Source organism: Bactrocera oleae, chromosome 3 (assembly GCF_042242935.1).
Source record: "Bactrocera oleae isolate idBacOlea1 chromosome 3, idBacOlea1, whole genome shotgun sequence".
NCBI lineage: Eukaryota > Metazoa > Arthropoda > Insecta > Diptera > Tephritidae > Bactrocera > Bactrocera oleae.
In genome coordinates, this window is record NC_091537.1 from 33,121,193 (window position 1) to 33,135,569 (window position 14,377).

At 32.3% G+C, this 14,377-nt stretch overlaps 1 protein-coding gene and 1 pseudogene across 1 annotated transcript in view; one reads left to right on the forward strand and one right to left on the reverse strand.

Annotated features, from left to right (window-relative positions):
- Positions 1-14,377, forward strand: part of BuGZ (Bub3 interacting GLEBS and Zinc finger domain protein) — an 82,480-nt gene that overhangs the window by 53,714 nt on the left and 14,389 nt on the right. The window lies entirely within an intron of this gene.
- LOC138856262 (uncharacterized) lies at positions 1,945-2,582 on the reverse strand (annotated as a pseudogene).

Consider the following 14,377-nt stretch of genomic DNA (forward strand, 5'->3'; position numbering starts at 1 on the left):
CAACAGAGCCATATTCCATTATAGATCTAACCAAAGTTGTATAAAGTGTTTTAGTAGTATACGGATCTCTATTGTGTTCTATTATAGAGATAGGAAGCTACCCATTGAAGAAATATTGGTTGAAAGCCCAGCAGATGAAGCTTATGTATGAGAATGGAGATATTTACTTTATCGAAAGCTTTGCTAAACTCAGTGTATATAACATCCGTATGCTTATGTTCCCTAAAACCCAATGATACGTGGTTTATAAATTCAAGTAATTTTGTAAGACTCGATTTCCCTTTACGAAATCGAAAAGGTTATATGGTCAGTGATGATAGCTTCAAAAAGTTTAGGTATAACTGATAGTTTTGCGATACCTCTATAATTTTCAATGTTGGATCTAAATCCACTTTTATGCAAAGGAATTATATAAGACTGTTTCCATATTGAAGGAAATATACCGTGTTTAAGAGAGGAATTAAATATCCTTGTCAAAGGCAAGTAAATATATTTGGCACTATTTTATAGGAAGCGTGAGGGTATCATGTCCGGGCCGTAACTAAAAGATGGTTTTAACTTATTTAAATTAACTAGGACGTCTTCTTCAGAAATAATTGGAGCGTTAATTAAAGTATTGGAATACAGCACGTGCTGATAAGAAAAAGTTTTGGAAGAATTATTACAGTAGTTTGACTTGAAAAATTCTGCAAACATATTGGATATAATATCATTGTCACTTGAAATGATAAATTTGTATTTCATCGGACGGAATTTTGGAAATCCTGCGTTTGGAGTTGACGAAATCATAAATCATAAAACGATTTTGGATTACTTACAATATTCTTTTTTACTTTATTTAAGTAATTATTATACCATTTTTTCTTTAGGTTAAAATATTGTCGACGCAATACAGAATATTTAGAATAATCGACAAGTGAACTGGTGTTTTTTTTAATGTTTAAAAGCTCGAGTTTTTCTGTTTTTCAATTTATATAACTGTTTCGAAAACCACGGACTTATACTTTTACTCTTATTAACAATTACTATTGGAACATACTTTTCAAATAATTTCGTAATAATGTTATTAAAATGAGAGACACTTAATTCAATATCACCATTATAATTAGGCCATGTTATTGTAGAAATTTCTGTATTTAACTTTTTAAAATTAGCTTTTGCAAAGTTAAACCGAGTACAGAAGCACGAAGTTTACTGATTATTATCCCGTACATTGAATATGATTTCGACAGCTATTTCCAAATGACAAGGATATAGTCATCGAAAGCTTTCCACGAAGCACACGGTAAATTGAAATCTCCTAATACTATTATTAAATGTGTATTATTTGCCATCAAAGTAGCACTATTTATTAAAGAAGCATACTGCAATTATACAGATAAGTCCGAATGGGGTGGTTTTTAAGATCGGGTTAGATAAATAAAGCAACTATTAACATATACTCTAATACATTTAAATTCAAATGAGCCGGTTCCTGGAACAAGAATATCTTCAGATGGGATAAAGGAATGTACGGTAAATAGAACACCTTTACCGTTTCTGTTCAGTCGATCACATCTAAATATTTGAAATTCGCTGTTTAAAATCGCATTATCAAAAATGTGAGGTCTTAACATGTTTCTGTAAATCCAATTATATGGAAATTAAAATTGGAACTGTTTAAATACAAGTCGGTTAATTTTGTATAAAGACCTCTAACATTTTGATAATAAATACTTAGCGAATTTCTACCAATCAATTTTTTTATATCGGTGGTTGCTTTTGGTAATTTAACAATGTTTTCAGTATGACTTCTAAGTTTAGGCTTAAATTCGCGTACAAAAGCTCCAGGTGGGGAGAATGAACTATCTAAGATCTTTTTGAATGTTTCAAGAGATACGTCTATTTTAAACGATGATATACTTCTATCATAATTGACATGGGATAAAACAAATTTTTTTTAACTTACATGGAGTCGTCTATTCCAGGCCCATATAAGAGACCCTCCGCCGATTCGGCAGCTTCAAACAACTCGAGTTGATGTTGTCTGCGAGCAATTCTTCCATTTAGAATGTTCTCACGCGCTCTGCGATCAGAAATGTTCACGCGCTGCTCATCTTCTTTTTCGGCATATGAATCCGCATTAGGCTCAAGTGCAATTTCTATTGCGTTCATATAATACAATAGTTATGCCATTCCTTCAATAAATATACCAGCAGCTATGTATGCAACGATTTCCACAGTTTACGAACCGGCCAGAACAATTTTGGGAGAGATTTTTCAAATCAGTTGATTGTAGCTCTTCGTTGTTTTTGGTTAAAGCCACCTACACATCTTTCTAATAAATTCTCACTGCTGAGATCTGTAAAAATCGGACGTATAGCCTCAGCAGCTACTTTTGATAATGACTCATAATCATGTTCGAAAGTGGATAATTGATTGGCACCTGCACCATGAGGCTAGTCCATCCGGGCACTTGTCGTGCTGAGGTCAATTAAACAATAATGGTAATATGTGGCCCAGATTGCATTATAAATTTTTTTAATGGAATCACAATTTCTCCTTATTGCTAAGCCATAGTTAACTGTCAACTTATCGATCATCTTTCCAGTAAATCTGCCTTTTCCACCGACAGTTTTTATACTTTCGCAACTTGTTGCTACAGAGTATAAAAGTTTTGTTTACCTAACGGTTGTTTGTATCACCTAAAACTAATCGAGTTAGATATAGAGTTATATAGATATACCTAAATGATCAGGATGAAGAGACGAGTTGAAATCCGGGTGACTGTCTGTCCGTCCGTCCGTGCAAGCTGTAACTTGAGTAAAAATTGAGATATCTTTATGAAACTTGATACACATGTTTCTGGGTACCGTAAGACGGTTGGTATTGCAGATGGGCGTAGTCGAACCACTGCCACGCCCAGAAAACGCCATTAATTAAAAAACAAAGAAATTGCCATAACTAAGCTCCGCAATAAGATACAAGACTGTTATTTGGTACACAGGATCACATTAAGGAGGGCATCTGTAATAAAATTTTTTTTTAAAGTGGGCGTGGTCGTGCCCCTAATAGGTTTAATGTGCATATTTCCTAAACTGCTAAAGCTATAATAACAAAATTCACTGGAAGCAAATGTTTTTAGCACCTCTACCTACAGTGTGAAAATGGGTGAAATCGGCTTTATTATTTTCCTTTTTTATTTTCAATTGTCTTAACATTTTTTTTGGCACATTCCGGGAGTCGCGTGCCTATTCGTTTCTGTACGTGTCCAATACATTCATCTTTACAACTTCTTGATCACCATAAGATATAGCCATAAAATTCCAAGTTTTTCTAATGAACGTTGGAACATTTCGACGACTGAATCAACCTCCATTTTCCCAGAAGAACCAGGATGATTTACAGTGCAAGTATTTTATATTCTGCATGCTATTCATTTTATTTTTCAGTATCGAGTTCCTGCTTTCAAGTTTCACACAGTTTGCAGTAGCCACTTTTTACAACAATATCTATGATTTTACCATCATAGTATCCGATCAATGATGTCACACCGTACAAGAAAGTATACCCTCGCTGTTTCCATGTGCCATCGCCAGATACAGTTAATTCTGTCAAATGTTCATCACCTTGATGTTCGGAAGTCAAATCTTTTTCTTCAGTACAAGCTTGTTGAAAAAGTTTTTCGGTGGCTTTTTTTACACTAAAGTGAATATTATTTATTATCAAATCGTAAGTGGGCTGTGAAATAAAAGCTCGCATGTCGATTAATCCACAAAATTTCGCTACACCCTTTAACCCTAATCCGAGGACTCTCCTGATAAATAAAAATCGTCGATTTATTTCATAAGATGGGGCGAAAAAAGAACTAGAATTTATGTTACGATCTACAAACCTATTACACAGCAAAACTATTTTAAATCCAAGTCCTCGTTCAGAAGCAGTTTGAAACTTGACATTTCCGTCACAGATCTTACATCTCACATATACAGAAATTGCTGAAAATACTGCTATAAAATTTAAAATGCGATACTCAAAAAAAACATATATATATACTTAAATTTTTTCGCCGAGGCACTGAAACTACTTTCATCCGTTTTAGCTGTTTTGGGATTAAAAACATTTTTGCGCTTTTTGTTCTCGACGTACGTATGTTAAGAGAACATTTCTCATTTCTCTGGAATACTTCATTTTTACAAAACAAGTAAAGAAGTTCTAAGATCGGATGTAACCGAACATTTTATACTCTTGCAACCTGCAAGGATTAAAGCCCGGGAAATCACTCCAGGTGTTGGCCAAATTTTATATTAAAGGAAGTATTGGTTCGATTCAACCCATTTCTGACACAAAGACCTACTATTATCGAGAGTTTCATTTATTTATTTTATTATATGAAATTCAATTATATATCTAACATATTGACCGATATTTTCGGTAAAAAGTCAACTATAGGCACTGGGGTCCACATATATTCTCTACCTAGGGGCTTGAACAGTTTTGATTCGATTTAGGTAATTTTTGGTCACAAGGTGGCATACTTTAAAAGCATTATTTACGCGAAGTTTGACCTCGATACAATCATTGTTGCTTGATTTGCATTGTGAAAAGAGAAAGAGCCAGATGGAATTTAAAATTACGTTACATGGGAAATAGGCGCGGTTGTAATCCGATTTCGCCCATTTTCGCACTATAACCTAGAAATATGAGAAGAATATTGAAATCGGTTAAGCAGATCCCAAAATATGGGTTTTCACTTAAAAGTAGGCGATGCTACGCCCACTGTGTAATTTTGAACGCGGTTCCTATAAAGTCATCTCATACCATCCCAGATATACAATTTAATGTTTCTGGCGTGTTTACTGCTTGATTTATCGCGCTTCTAGTAGTTTTTAAGAGTACCGTTATATGGGGAGTGGGCGGGGTTGTCACCTAATTTCACCCATTTTTACACTGTCGATAGAAGTGCTAAAAACATTTTCTATATAATATTTACAATATTCTACATTTATTTTTATAGAGATTCTTACACATATATCTATAATATAATTCTCTCCTTTTTATACTATTTAATTTCTATCATATATTTATACAATAATGTCTTATATAATAATAAATTATACATATAATTAAATATTTCTTAATTAGATTAGTTACATATTTTTCTTAAAATTGTCTTAAAACCTAATGTCAAAATGCTATACTATTATTTAATATATATTTGAAAAAAAAAATAGAGAACTATTGCAATAAGTCTGAAAACTTTAGTTCGAATTAGAGACACAAATACTGTCATGATAGCTGTGTACTACCTTGGAAGGATCCATGTTTGAAAATGCCCAATCAATTTGTGTACCGGCAGGTGTAGTTGAATGTTCTACACCAAGCAGGGAACTAAAGTTTTTTTTTTTTGGAGCAGATTTCCTATTGTAGTCGCTGTAGACATTATGCAAATGTTGAAATCTCCAACAATGAGCACTTTTTGATTCGTAACTCAGAAGTAAAGACTTCTTGAAATTCTACAACTAAATGTCTGACAGAGGAAGCTGAATTTCTGTATAGAACCAGAATATTAATATTGAAACATTTAAACAAAACTTCTAAAACTTTACATATATTATAATGCCACGTTTATTTCTATTGGTTGTTTCCGTGCTATCTATCCTCAGCTCGTTAATTGGAGTAAATCCTGGTATATCAAAACTTTCGCAAGAATAATTCCAATTTCTACGAAACATAAAATATTATATATGAACATAGCATCAAAAAGTCGCTTTTTATGTCATTAATATGAGCATGAAGACTCTGAACATTATGGAATAAAATTTGATGTCCTGATGTTCGGGAAATTATAAAATTTAAACTTGTTGTCAGAGCTTTATTTGTGTTCAATTCCCTCAGTTCCCTAAATACGGGATCCGATTCAGAAAATTTGTTAGGAGGAATAAAATTTCCTATGATGAATAGACCTTCTGCAGGAGTAGCTCGACTACAAGCGACATATATTGAAGCTCTAGGCATTCTGGGTCGAGTATGAACTACAACTTTATTATATGTGGCACCCTGACTTTTATGAATAGTTATTCCCTCAGCCGGAACAACTGGAAACTGATTTCTTTCAATTGAAATTGGTTCATTTCTTTTATATTGAAAAGATTTTAGAACTTTTTCAATTGGTGTCCAAGAACTTTCTAGAGGATGAGGCTTTTTTGATCGTGCTATCAAACCAACAGAAGGTTCCAAAAATTTAATCCACAGAATTGTTGGAAAAGAACAATGGAAATCAATTTGCATAAGTTGTCCAGCTGCCCCATTAACCAAGCCATCACACGTTTTATATTCACTGTAATCATATATTTGGCGGAGGTTTTTAGTGTCAATTCGGAGGGCAGTCCCTGCGTTTCAGAAGTTTTGAAAAATTTAACTCTTTCCAAAATATTCTCATTTTCACTTATACCAATTCCTTTAACTGAGTCTTTTGCAGTTGAAAGTACAGCTTCAGTTGGGATTCGACTGAGCTTAAGGGCATTGAAATTATTTGTCTTTTGATTGGACCAAAAGAAATGTATGGCATCATCGGGAACTTCCTCAAAGTTAACTATTCAAGTTTCAATGAGTGATATGTCCTCATTGGTCATAGTACCAGATGCGATATGGTTTAATGCAATTGCAAAGGCCAGATCCTTCCGTTGTCTCATTATTTCTGTTAATTCAAATTATTAAATAACACTATGATCGGTATACCACCGAAGGGGCTGTGTTTTTTGAAAATTTGTTTTAATCTCGCATCAGCAAAGCTAAACATACGAGCACCTACCATCGATATTTCATCAAATTTTTTCATATTTAAGTTCTCCTTACTCAAAAACATTTTAATTTCTTTGATTTTCTTCAATAAGAATACGATGTGTTATGGAAGTCTGCTCATTATCGTTTTCAATGAGATCTTGTTGTTCCTTCCGCCATGGATAGTAAAGTATTAATTACCATTTCGCGGAAATACTCAACTTTGGCCAAATCTGGGTTAAACATTCTATACAGAATAATACAAGGTTTGGTACGTTTCTTAAAAAAACCGCTACCGTCTTTAAGAGCCATCATAACCCCGGTTTCTGGTAAATTTTCTTCTCCTTCATGATCACTGTCTCTTCTACTAGATTTAAAATATTCATACATACTTGCTTCCTTCCGAAAGATGGAGCTCAATGCAGCAATATACTGCTTCTTGTGCAGATATTTCTGTGCCTGATATAAACTTGTGACCTATATGTTTAAGGTTCATTCATTTAAGAGCCTAGAAATTCCCCTGTTAGACTTGTTAATAAATATAATTAATTATATATGAACAGCAAGCATAGGCATCCAGTATATATTGGATATCCATATTTGCTCTATGGAGTTCCAAAATCAGAGGATTATAAGCATTTATAAAACGATCCTGTAATTTTGTTTTTAGAAAAATTTTGGGTTTTGATAAACTTGATCTAAGGGCTAACAAATAGTCATCAAAACTCTTACTTATTCTACTATCAGACAGGAAATGTTCAGAATTTCTTAAACGAGAAATGTCTTCTGTAGTCATATTGGAATTTAAAACGTTTTGAATTTTGAACAAGTTTTTCTGGTATCTTTTTGAAGTTTGACTTGTTTCTGTAAGAGGTAACAGTATTTGCGTTGAAGGCATTGGTGGATATGGTATACCGAAACGGCAAAACTGTTGTCCTCTTATTTCCCTAGTACAAGACCGACTGTGGTTATGCTTTTGATAACTCAAATAATTTTCTAAGTGGCTGACCGAACCATCTATGTCTATGGGAATGTCTGAGGATCTTGAAAGTTGATCCTGGGCACATTATTAAGCCAATACATGTCAAATTAGTTTTTAATGCACTTAACCGTTTTTTGTTGAGTTTAAAACGCACTTATTACTTCATGTCGCACTTCACCGTTTTTTATTGAATTAAAAATTCACCGTTTCAGTTGAGCTCCAAATTGAGTCTAATTTTATTTTATATATATTTTCTTAACTTAACCTACGCTGTTGATTCCCGCTGTCGCCAAAGATGCTGCTGCGGATGTCTCCGAGACTGTTTTATAAACAAATGCATGTGTTCTTTTTAGCGTGTCAGCTATTTTTGTGAATACAGAATTTAATCCCCCCTTTGTTAGATGAATCGTCCCGAATCAAAAAAGAATACTAGTTAATTCTTTCCATCATTTGATCAATGGTCATCGCTGGGTTTTGCATTGGAATTTGTTCGACATTAATTTTAACATGGGTTTTCTTACTTTTGCGATATTTGTGTATAAATTTTATTATTATTATTACACTTATAATTACTAATAAACTGTAATTCATTACATTGCCTTTTATGGCTTCATATCTGAGTTCTGTAATTTGTTGAATATTTTCAATATTTCTAAAATTGTTCTCTTCCATGCTTAGATTTTTCATGATAGTTACATTAATTAATTTTACTGGATTTGTTAAATTTGTATTGTGAGAGGGTTACGGTGTTTATAGCTGACCTTATCGATTTCAATATTGCAATCTTCAAATCATATTAGATAATTTCCATTATTGGTAAAGTTATTGGAACTACAGTTATGGTAAATAGTTTGATTCCTTGCATTAATTACATAAACATGGTTTGTATTGATTTCAATTACGTTTGATTGGTTATTAATCCTATAATTACAGAGCGTCTTATTCTTAAATAAATTTTCAACACACCCATCTTTATATACTACTTCTTCTTCTAACTCCTTCTTAATGGAGGTCTCCTTAAATGTAACATCATTTAGCAATAAGATTTTATTTTCATGTATATAAATTTCTGTTTGATTAACGATAGGTATAGGTTGAATATAGATTAATTGATATGTTTTTTTAGTAAAACATGAAATATTAACTAGTATTAAAATATTTCCATTTTCAGTGACAATTACAACTTTTACATAATGATTTTACTTAACTTTTCTAAGGTGATATTAAAATTTAAACAATCTTCATCCGTTATTATATCTCTACTTAGAAGATTATTTTGGCTTGTCATTAATATTTCTTTGATTCTAATAATATTAGTCTCAATGTACAACAGATTTTCTTGTAGTTTGTTGTTCCACTTTTCATTTAATAAATTATCCAAATCTGTATTAACTTTATTAATATTCTGAAATAATTCTTTATAATGTTGGTTTAGGTTTGCAGTAATGGTTTAAATTTCGTAATTAAATTTCTCATTAATATTCTTCTGGAGGTTGATTTGCTCTATTGCATAATGTGTGTTTACTCTGTTTATATGAGTTCGAATATGCTTTATTTTAGCGATCATAAATGGATTAGGTTCTTTTTCCTTAAGTACTAGTGCTTCTAAGTCGTCAACTTGTTGTTCATACAGTGTTGTGTTAATTAAATAAGTAATTCTTTCGTATCTTTCGACTAATTTTATTTTATCTAGCTTCAGAAGTGAATATCCATTTCCGTGATTAAGGTCTACAATTTTAATTTGCGCTGTAATATGTAGCAGTGATTGTCATGCAAATTACGATGAGGTGTAACATGTTGAACCTAAAAGATTTCAGGATTTGATGTTATCTTTATGTATTAATCTGCTCCTATTTTTGATTATTATTTTATTTTCTAAATCTTCGTGGACCACTTGTTTATTATACCTAGGTTTTAGCTTGCTTTGATACTGGTTGTTCTTCTCAAATATTACTTCAATTTCATTAAATGTGCGTATTTGTCTATTTTTATTTCTATTAGTTAATGTAATCATTTAAGTGTCTTTTAGCTTATTTATCAAATCATCATGCTTAACTTTATTATAAAGAACTTCAAAAGGTTTTTTACCTGTTACTGAGTGTATTATTTGATTATAGGATTGGACAGCCCTAATTACCACTTCTAAATCGTTCACTATTTCAAATTCATCCCTGATGCATCTTGATATTTCTATTATTGTAGAGTGTACCCTTTCTATTTGTCCATTAGTTAGAATGTTTAGGGTCGCAATATTTAATTTGTATTTTCATTCGGTCTGCAAAAGATTTGAATTGTGCTGAGCTAAATCCGGGTTCATTATCACAAGTTATTTCTTTTACTTCTGGGAAACATTGTATTGCTTCTAATACTTTATCCTGTAATTTAGTTTTATCTTCGATATGTTTAATTACTAAAAATTTGGAGTACGCATCTATTAGTGTTAAGAATTTTAAGTTTAGTTTAAAAAATATATCAATATGAATATGTTTCCCTCTTTGTTTGGAATTGGTGCCTCGCCAATTGGAATTTTTTTGGGGTGTCTGTCATATTTGTTTTTATTACAGATATCGCAGTTTCTTATAATTTGTTGAAATTATTTTTTTCATTTCAGGCCAGTAATAATCCTTAAAAATTTGTTTAATATTTTTCTTATAGTTTCTATGTGATCTCGTGTGAGTTTGCCTCACAATCTTCTCTTGGTCATCCTCGTTAACTACATCAATTGTCACTGTATCTGTGTGAAAAATTTTGCTTGCTATTCTGTTTCTTAAAATTTGCTTTTCTTCATATAAGTCTTCTAAACTACAATGGATTCCTGTTAGAAAGTTCTTAATCAAATGATCTTTTATAATTACTTTTAACAACTCTAAGTCCTTATATTTTATATGATGACGAAATGAATTTAAGCTTTTTGTTCTAAAATGATCATTTGTTTTATCCCATTTAATATTATTTGTTGGGGAAATGAATTTAGGGGCTTATTGATTGTTTTAATGTGAAAAATATTTAAGCTTTCTACTGAACGTGCTGTATCTGTTAAGTCGTTGTTTCCTTTTTCTAAATTATTATTGTTTAAAAATTGTCGATAGAGGGCGTCTGCTACATGATTGGTGTTTCCTGGTTTATATATAATCTTGGGTGCATATCCTCTATCTAGGCGTACCACCTTTTCATTTTGGAATTCGGATTTCTCGCCGATACGACTGATTTTAAGAAACCCTTCCGTTTTCTCCGGCTAAATACTTTGTTAATGACTTTTTTATGTGTGCATACTTGTATACAAACTTCCTATAATAACCTGTCATTCCTAAGAAACTTCTTAGTTGCCTTAGCATCCTTGGTACAGGATACTTTTTTTTGTCTTGATTTTCTTTTCATCCGTTTTAATAACATTATAAGCTATTTGGTATCCCAAAAATTCTACATTCGACTTGAAAAGTTCCGATTTTTCAAGTGATATTTTCATACGCTTGTTGTAATGTATTTAGTATTTTGATTAGATGGTCATAGTGCTCGTCAGCGTTGCTAGAGTAAACTATGATATCGTCTATATAGACGTGACAAAATTGTCCAGCGTATTAGCGAAGGATATTATCTATAGCTCGTTGAAATATCGAAGGAGCGTTACGCAAACCAAAAGGCATCCGAATATATTCGTATTTGCCATTTTTTACGGAAAACGCTGTCTTTTCAATATCTTCTGGTTTCATTAATATTTATTTGATGGTATTCAGACTTCAAGTCGATTGTGAAGAAAACTTTTGCTTTTCCAAAGTATTACATTACAATCTGGTATGGAATATTTGTCCGCTGTCGTTTTTTCTTTTAACTTCTTGTAATCGATTACCATTCTCAATTCGGGAGTACCGTTTTCATTGATTCCTTTCTTTGGAACCACCCATATAGGGGAATTATAAGGACTCTTGCTTTCCCTTATAATATTTTGTTTAAGCAATTTACTATTTCTTGATTAACGTATTTATTGGCTGATAGTGGGTAAGGATATTGCTTACTTCAGATAGGACTGTCCGTAACTGTCCTTATTTCTGCGTTTACGTCTGTTCTGAAAGATAATGAGGTATCTATTTTCCCTTGTTCCTTTAAAATTATACTTTTTATTTCTTTCATTTTCTGCTCATTGTTATCCTGCAGGTCATTTATCTGACCTAGCTAATTTTCGTCAAAGGTATAGAATTTTACTCTTTTTCAATTTATTAGAAGTGTCTTATTATCGAAATTTAGTTGTATTTTCGTTTTACTTAGCAAATTTATTCCTAATAGAATATCACTTTCTAGATTTTCAATCTCATAAAATCTCGTTAAAAATGTATGCATTATAAAATTGGGTAATTGCTGTGTAAGCATTTATTGTTCTTACGCGCTTCACAATTTCTAATAATTCTCTATTGGGTAGAATATTTGGTTTACAGAAGCAATTTGTTGCTCCTGTGTCTATCAATACTCTTAATTTTCTGTTTGTGCCTCTGATTTCCCTGAATATGTAAGGTAAGGGGTTGCTTCGTCTAAAAAATCATTCTCTTGAATATTATTAATTCTTTGTTGTTTAATCTGGGGTTGATGACTATTACCTGAATCAAAAGTTCTTTTCGGATTTCGTTCAAGTGTATTATATCTATTTTGGAAGTTAGGTATATAAGTAGTTTGCCTCGGTTGAGCGTTGGTTTGTGACCTATATTGGCCTGAAATATCTACCTGAATTGGTTCTGTTTTAGGTTGGGTTTGCCATCCTAAATTTTTATAACCGCTGTTCTCTTGGACGGGGCGCTGGTCAAAGCGTAACCTATTCAAGTGTTGATTATACAATAATTATTTTGTTTAGGAATATTCCTAATATCATTGTAAGCATTTCTATACCTATTCACTTGATTTCTTGTTTGACTGATTTCACTAGAGAATTGGAGTCTGATTCGATTAGATTATATTTTTTGAGCTTTAGCCAAGGCGTTGGGTAAATCTTTTGGTCCCATTGCCATTAAAATATCTTTTAAAGGATAATTCAATCCTGTTAAAAAATCCTAAGCGCATCTTTCCGATGTCTTTTGTTATATTTCTTAGTCATTTCTGAACTATTTCCATAGGTCATTATAGTTTTATTAATCATAAGTGTTAACTGTAAGTTTACTTTATTATAGTGTTCTACTAAGTTAAGATTATTTTGTTTGATTAGATTTAATTCCTGGTTCAATATATGCAGAGGACGCTTGTCTGCCATGCCATGACTGGTTAGGATATCATTGGCTTCTTGTATGATTTTATTCCGAAGAATAGTTAGTGCACTGAAATATTTCCTACTTCCTTTAATGTATAATGAAATAGTATTATGTGCTATCTAAACTCTCACTGCAATGAATTGTTTCATTGATTGTTTGGTTTTCGAATTCCATGACATTATTTATACATGTCAAATTTCTCAACTGCAGCTTAAATTGTTCTAATTCTATTTTTAAGTCTTTTTTTTTGCGCTGCAATGATTTGCGCTATTAAATCGCTATTCTCTGTAATTTTATCACTTCCAATTTATTAAAATTTGTCACTTTAAAATATTTAAAAATAAAAATGTATATTAAAACTTAACTTTAAAATTAAAATTTTAATTAATTAACTTAAAATTAAAAATTTACTTTTTCTGTAGTGGTGTGTTTTGATGTCCAGATGTCCCTGCTCGGGCGCCAATTAGTTTTTAATGCACTTAAACGTTTTTTGTTGAGTTAAAAACGCACTTATTACTTTATGACGCACTTAACCGTTTTTTATTGAATTAAAAATGGACCATTTCAGTTGAGCTCCAAATTGAGTCTAATTTTATTTAATATATATATTCTTAACTTAACCTACGCTGTTGATTTTCGCTGTCGCCAAAGATGCTGCTGCGGATGTATACGTGACGGTTTTATAAACAAATGCAGGTGTTCTTTTTAGCGTGTCAGCTATTTTGGTGAATACAGAATTTAATGCAGTTGCATTCCTTAACTTGTCATGTACATGACGGTAACCTCTCTGTTGAAACTCCACTCTCTGGTAGAAATTTGTGACAAAATGGTCACCAAATATGCCGGAATTATCTTTAAAAAGCTTAAGAATTTGTCGATAGCGGCAGTCAAAATATCTAGCAGAAGTAACCGCGGCTGACCGAATTAAGCAATATCTATCTTGGGGTGTTAAGCTACTGGCTTCTTCTTCCGAAATATCTTTAGAATCAACAGTTTTAGAGAGGATGACCAAAAGCTCAACCCACTGAGATTCTGCAGCCGCTAAAGGGATAAAGAAGGTTGGAAGCCCTAATTGGCGAATCATAGCAATAGCCTTTTCTTCCCATCGTCCCAGTGCGAGACGATCTAACGCCTTTTAAAACCTTGTAACCATCATCGTGTTGAATCAAGTTTTGAACATAGTTTTCGTTTAATAGATTTTGGGCCATAACTCGGTTGCGACCTGAAAACTTTCTAAGGCAAATGGATGTACTATTCTTAATTTGTAGCAGTTTTAATTTTTTTAATCATAGAACAAATTTGGAATGGTACACGCTCTTATGTAAAAACGGCGAATTTCACAACGTATTATTTTGCTATATGTTTCAGAGCATGTACGTTTCTGCCCAACGTATATTGTTCC